Source organism: Physeter macrocephalus, chromosome 5 (genome assembly GCF_002837175.3).
Source record: "Physeter macrocephalus isolate SW-GA chromosome 5, ASM283717v5, whole genome shotgun sequence".
NCBI classification, from domain to species: Eukaryota; Metazoa; Chordata; class Mammalia; order Artiodactyla; family Physeteridae; genus Physeter; species Physeter macrocephalus.
Genome location: NC_041218.1, coordinates 93,624,083 through 93,631,206, shown reverse-complemented (window position 1 = coordinate 93,631,206; position 7,124 = coordinate 93,624,083).

Sequence of the window (7,124 nt, the reverse complement as noted above, 5' to 3'; positions counted from 1 at the left end):
TCCCCATTGAGTATTATATTGGCTGTGGGTTTGTCATAAAGAGCTTTTATTATGTTGAGATATGTTCCCTCTATACCCACTTTGGTAAGAGGTTTTTTTTTTTTTTTTTTTAATCATGAATCAATGTTGAATTTTGTCAAATGCTTTTTCTGCATCTATTGAGATGATCATGTGGTTTTTGTCTTTTCTTTTGCTTATGTGATGTATCACATTGATTTTGCATATGTTGAAGCATGCTGTGAACTCGGGATGAATCCCACTTGGTCGTGGTGTAGGATCTTTTTTATGGGTTGTCGGATTCAGTGTGCTAAAATTTTGCTGAATTTTTGCATCTTTATTCATCAGAGATATTTGCCTTTGTCTTTTTTGGTGGTGCCTTTCTCTGTTTTTGGTACCAGGATGATGGTGGCTTTCATAGAATGTCTTTGGGAGTGTTCCCTCTTTAATTTTTTGGAAAAGTTTGAGAAGAATCGGTATAAGTTCTTCTTTGTATGTTTGGTAGTACTCACCTGTGAAGCCATCTGGTCCTGGACTTTTTTGTAGGAAGTTTTTAAGTTATAGATTCTATTTCACCTCTAGTGATCAGTCTGTTCAAATTATTTCTTTTTGATTCAGTTTTGGTGGGCTGTATGTTTCTGGAAAGTTATCTATTTCTTCTAGGTTGTCAAATTTGTTGGCATATGATTGTTCATAGTATTCTCTTATGGGTTTTTGTATTTCTGTAGTATTGGTTGTTATGTCTCCTTTTTCATTTCTTACTTTATTTGGGTTCTCTGTTTTCTTGGTGAGCCTGGCTAGAGGTTTGCTAATTGTGTTTACCCTTTCAAAGAACCAGCTCTTGGTTTTGATTTTTTCCTATTTTTTTGATCTCTATTTTACTTATTTCCTCTCTGATCTTTATTTCCTTCCTTTGGCTGACTTTAAGTTTTGTTTGTTCTTTTACTAATTCTTTTAGGTGGTAGGTTATATTTATTTGAGATTTTTCTTATCTTTGAGGAAGGTCTGTATTGCTGTGAACTTCCCTCCAAGGACTGCTTTTGCTGCATCCCATAGATTTTGTATGGTTGTGTTTTCATTGTCATTTGTCTCAAGGTATTTTGTAATTTCCTCTTGAATTTCATTGTTGACCCATTAGTTTTTTAGTAGCATTTTGTTTAGTCTCCATGTAATCGTTTTATTCTTGTGTGGTTTTTTTTTGTGGTTGATTTCTAGTTTCATGTTGTTGTGGTCAGAAAAGATGCTTGAGATAATTTCTATACTCTTAAATCTGGTGAGGCTTGTTTTGTGCCCTAGTACATGGTCAGTCCTAGAGAATGGTCCATGTGCACTTGAAAAGAATGTGTATTCTGGTTTTTTGGATGTAATGCCCTGAAAATACCAATTAAGTCTAACTGTTCTATTGTATTATTTAGGCTCTCTGTTGCCTTATTGATTCTCTGTCTGGAAGATCTGTCCATTGATGTGAGTGGGATGTTAAAGTCTCCTACTATTATTGTATTCCCATCAGTTTCTCCCTTTACGTCTGTTAGTATTTGTTTTATGTATTTGGGTGCTCCTATATTAGGTGCACATATGTTGATGAGTGTAAAATCCTTTTCTTGTATTGATCCTTTTATTATATAGTGTCCTTCTTTTTCTTTATGGCCTTTGTTTTAAAGTCTGTTTGCCTGATAAGAGTATTGTGACCCTTTCTTGTCATTTCCATTTGCATGAAATATCCTTTTCCATCCCCTCATTTTCAATCTATGTGTGTCCTTTGCCCTAAGGTGGGTCTCTTGTAGGCAGCATGTTGTAGGCTCTTTTTTTTAATCCAATCCGCCACTCTGCCTTTTGATTGGAGCATTCAGTCCATTGACATTTAAGGTAATTATTGATAGATATGTATTTATTGCCATTTTAAACCTTGTTTTCCCATTGATTTTATTACATTTCTTCTTTGTCCCTTTTTCTTCTTGTTTTTCTTTTTTTGGTTTGATTTTCCTTTGTATTATATTTATGTTGTCATCTTTTTGGTTTTTCTGAATCTATTGTATGTTTCTGATTTGTGATTACCCTGGTTTTCAAGTATATTAACCCCTTCCTATCTTTACTTGCCTTTGACTGGTAGTCATATAGGCTCAAACACATTCTAAGAAAAAAAAATCTACATTTTCTTGCTCTCCTGATGTCCTGTTTTACATGTTCATATCCTTTTACTGTTCAATGTCTTTTTTTCTTGATTCTCAGTTAATTGAGCCTATTAAAGTTATCATCATACTGTGAACATTCTTAAAAGAAGTAGAAATGGAAGTTAAATGGAGCCCCAAGAATCTAGCAACCAAACTAGTGTTTGAGGATTCCAGGGATTCATACCATGGGAAGAAGCTCAAATCTTGGAGAAGCTGTGTAAACATTCCGTATGTAAAGATAAACCCTTAGGATCTTATGACTTCAGGTTTAGCTTTTTGTTGGCCGTAACTGCATTATGACTCATCTAGGAAAGGCAAGATATGAATGGGAAAAACCAAATATTCAGGATTAAGGGAACAATTGCTTTCATTTGGAAAGAGGAAGTATAACATTTCTTATGAATAAATGTAAAAACGTCAGTCTGTTTAGATATGATTGATATGTTAAGTTACATTTATTTATTTATTTATTTATTTATTTATTTATTTTTGTGGTATGCGGCCCTCTCACTGTTGGGGCCTCTCCCGTTGCGGAGCACAGGCTCCCGACGCACAGGCTCAGCGGCCATGGCTCACGGGCCCAGCCGCTCTGCGGCATGTGGGATCCTCCCGGACTTGGGCACGAACCTGTGTCCCCTGCATCGGCAGGCAGACTCTCAACCACTGCACCACCAGGGAAGCCCCAATTTCTTATTTTTAAAATCCCAGTTCCCTGGCGGTCCAGTGGTTAAGACCACATTTCCACTGAAGGGGGCACAGGTTTTATCCTTGGTCAGGGAACTAAGATCCCACATGCTGCATGGCCAAAAAAAAAAAAATCCCAGTTCTGTTCTTCAACTCTCTAGACTACCATCATACATGCTAAACAGCAGATACAGAAAAATATGTATACTAAATTTTCTACTTAAACTCAATTTTCTTTCAACCGACTATGGGAGGCACATTTAACATACACACAATCTTAAAGATTTAAATTTTGAGATAAACACACTCTCTAAGACAAATTTACTTTTAACTGTGAACACAGCTTACCATATGTTGATTAGAACATAGGAGCAAAGGAAGTGGTTAAAAAATTAATCATGGCTGTTGTAACACTGCATTCAAACCCAGATAGACCATGACACTTCCTACTGAACTCAAACTCAAGTTTCTATGGAGTACCTGCATATTTTAAGGGGTATCTGCAAGATTGATTTGTTTTTCCTCAGTCTCGGCTGGCCAGAAGACTGACCCTTTTCTTAGAGATATGAACATTGTCCAATATTTCCATCTAGGTTGTAAAATCTATTAACATGACCTTCACTTCTAAACAAGGAGAGGCACTCTTTTATGCAACCACAGGAATGCAAATACTGGAAGCTACCTTAATTTTGATTTTTTAGAACAAGGGCTATACATGTTCATTATGGAGAAAAAAGAGGAGAACTATCATCTAATATTTGGGGCTGTACACACCGATAATTCCTGGGTGACACCTCTTTTTAATCTCAAGAAATATGATATGTATACTTTTTTCATAATTGGAGCCTGCTTTTTCCTTCAGTTGTATCATAGAAATAGGGCCAATCTTTTTAGGCAACGGAGTATCCCATTACAGGGGTCTAGCATGATTACTTAACTTATCCTCTAGTGAGGACGTTTTAGGTTATTTCCAGTTTTTCTCATTACAATAGTGTAAACATCTTTATAGGCTTAATTTGACATATTTTTCCAGAGTCAATTTGATGTATATGTTAAATTTTAATACATTGTTCAGATTGCCCTCCAGAAAGGCACAATTTTACCTTCCGCATAATCCCTTATACTAGTGCCCTCGTGAGTTTGATTACAGATAAGACTTGGGGACATTGACTTAACCATATCATCACCACCTCGCAGCTTCTCACATGATTGTGAAAGTGTAGTCACTTCTTGGTCATCCTTGTGTAGGTTTACCTTCTCCACGTAATAGTACAGAGCAAGTGTATGTTAATACTGTATATTGATCCTTCATGTATCTAAATCAGAAACTGTTCACTTTTATTTCCCATGGTATAAAATGAAATGTACTATATGCTCTTTTAAAGTACTAATGTGTATTGAGTATGACTCATTTTGACTAAAAAACTACCTGGGAATGATTTCTCCCCAAAAAGCACAATGGACGTAGTGCCAGGTATTTACTGAACAAATGCATGCAACAGATACCTGATGAGGTTTGTGCTCAGTGCTGGGGAAATTAGGATGCTCTGAAGGCACTTGGAATTCAACCCACACAGAATCTATTCGTGCACTAACCATTTATTTCCTTAATACTCATTATACACCTACAATGTGCTCTGTGCCATGCTGGTGTTGGGGGCGCAGCAGCGAGTGGGAGAGAGGGTGTGCATGACCTCATGAGTGGCACATCTGTTCTAGAACAATCTAGCAAGGCCTGCTGCAGTAGGTGTATGTCCAAGTATTGTACCTGGGCAGTGGCATTGAGAAGCTTCCACAGGTGAGGTATCATCAGAGGTAGACTTTGAACATAAGTAAAAGCTGGCTTGGCAGAGAAGAGAGGGAGGCATTCCAGGCAGAAAGAACAGTCCGAGCCATAAAACAGGGTCTGGGTTTGGGGACTGGTGAGTATACGGAGGCTTAGTCGGGGTGGGAGACTGATATCCTGAGAATGCAGAGATGAGAGAGATTGTATTGGAGCCAGATTAGAAAGAGCCTGTATAGTGTGCTAAGGCACCTGAACTTTTAAAAAATATTTTTTTGAAGTATTTTTTATTTACAGTGTGTTAATTTCTGCTATACAGCAAAGTGATTCAGTTATATATATTCTTTTTCATATTCTTTTCCATTATGGTTTATTATAGGATATTGAATATAGTATACAGTAGGACCTTGTTGTTTATCCATCCTATATATACTAATTTGCATCTGCTAATCCCAAACTCCCAGTTAAGGAACCTGAACTTTGTACACCTTTTACAGATAAGGAAACTGAGGCACACAGAAATGTGTGCCTAACTAACATGATTCCAACTTAAGAGCCTTGTAATGTTATTCAGTAAACTCATTAGTGACTAGAAACAATGAATTTTAATTCTGTAGGTCTTTGAATTTATATTTCAAGTTAAGAACCCTGATTTCGTCAACATTTATAGCACACTTCATTCAAAATATAACATTTTATACTTCAAAAAAGACTTTGGGTTCTGTTTTTTGTTTTTAATTATACCAGTTGTACACAAAGGGTCTCCTTACTTAAAAAAGAAGTTAAAACATTACAGATAAGGCCTAAGTTCCCTTTAACTCCCATCCCAAATACAATCCCTGTCCTTTCCTTCAAGTTACCCGCTATTATCCGTTTGCTCTGCCTCCATCTAGAACTTTATCATTGTCTACTCGTGTGTATATGTTTACAAAAATAGAGAACTGTAATGTTCTTCCTTCATCTTAGACTTTACTCCTTGCTGATCTTTACCAATAGCGTGTAGGACTAAGACAATCCTGGCCTCCTCAAAATGTAGAGTATACACCATTAGTACATAGCAGAGCTTGGCACACAGTAAATGCTCAAGAAATCTTAAAGAATAAGAGATATATGTCACTGAGAAGGCTTAAGGTACTAATTAGGCAGATGGGGGAGTTGCCAGAGTCAAAGGTCAACAAAGTAGTGGGGATTATCACCGCCTGGATTAAAAAATCCTCAGAGTAGGTGACTCGATTGTCAGCTCCATATTCCATAATTTCCAAACAGGATCCCTGAGAAATCATGCAGTCCTCGAGGTTGATGGCAGCATTTTACTAGCCATCTTGAAAAGGGCAGACACATGCTACAACTTCTTTGTCTGGCAAACAGCCCAATATGTGAGACTGCACTTAATCCTGGAGTGAGACCTAGTGCTGACTTGTCTCTGATGTGATGAAAACACCACCACTGTGCTCTGGGTGGGATGGCCTTCCTAAATCTGATTAGCAGCCTTGGCGGCAGCAGTACAACAGCCATAATGAAATAAATGCTCTCTTTGCAGAAGAGCAGGCTTATTCCTTTAGAGGAACTGCAGTCGTGGCGTTCATGCGTCTAGAAAGCCAAGGGCGTAGTAGTTGGGGGAGATGAGGCAACACTGCACATCTTTGAGAGTGGAGATGGCTTTTACTGGCGTTTCCATCACTTCTGAGATGCGCTCAGAGCAAATATCCCATTTTCCCAAGGTAAAATTACTGGATTGACAGCTAGAAACCGTTCCTAGTACGATCCATGAATATTAGTGGAACATTTAATTGCTTGTTAATTAAATCCAGTTTCCTGGATCACTCTAGGTAATGATTAACAACCCAGAATGATGAGAGAGCTTTGCAGCCAGCGAGTAGATTAGACTATCGCCTCAAGCCTCTGGTACAAAGATACTGCCTGAACCTTGCTAGGTTCAAAATATAGACTAAACAAGAAGCGCTTTTTCATTCAATAAGCATTTCCTAAGGACCCACTAAGTGTCAAGTATGGGAACTCACAGGGAGATGAAGCAAGGACTTCAGAGGCTCACTAGGAGCTGAACTTGACCTTTCAAATGGAGAAAGACAGAATCTAGATTTTCTTTAAAGAGTAAAGGAGGATTTAAAAAATTAAAATATTGGAATACAGAAAGTCCTTTTTTTCTTCCTGGCTAGTGCTGAATTTCAGCATCCTTAAAAAGCTGAGGATGTAACACTACCAGCTAAGATAAAATTTTCAAGATAATCTTGAAAATACAATTTTAGGTGGATTGCTATAAGAGATGAACTTCTTTTTAATGAAGGAAAGTTTTTCTAAAACTTAGTAACCATCAACCACTGAGTGTTAGTTGCCTACTCAATTTGACATTGGTGACTTTCAATAAACATTAAAAAAAAAAAAGCAGTCTTGGGCTTCCCTGGTGGCGCAGTGCTTGCGCGTCCACCTGCCGATGCAGGGGAACCGGGTTCGCGCCCCGGTCTGGGAGG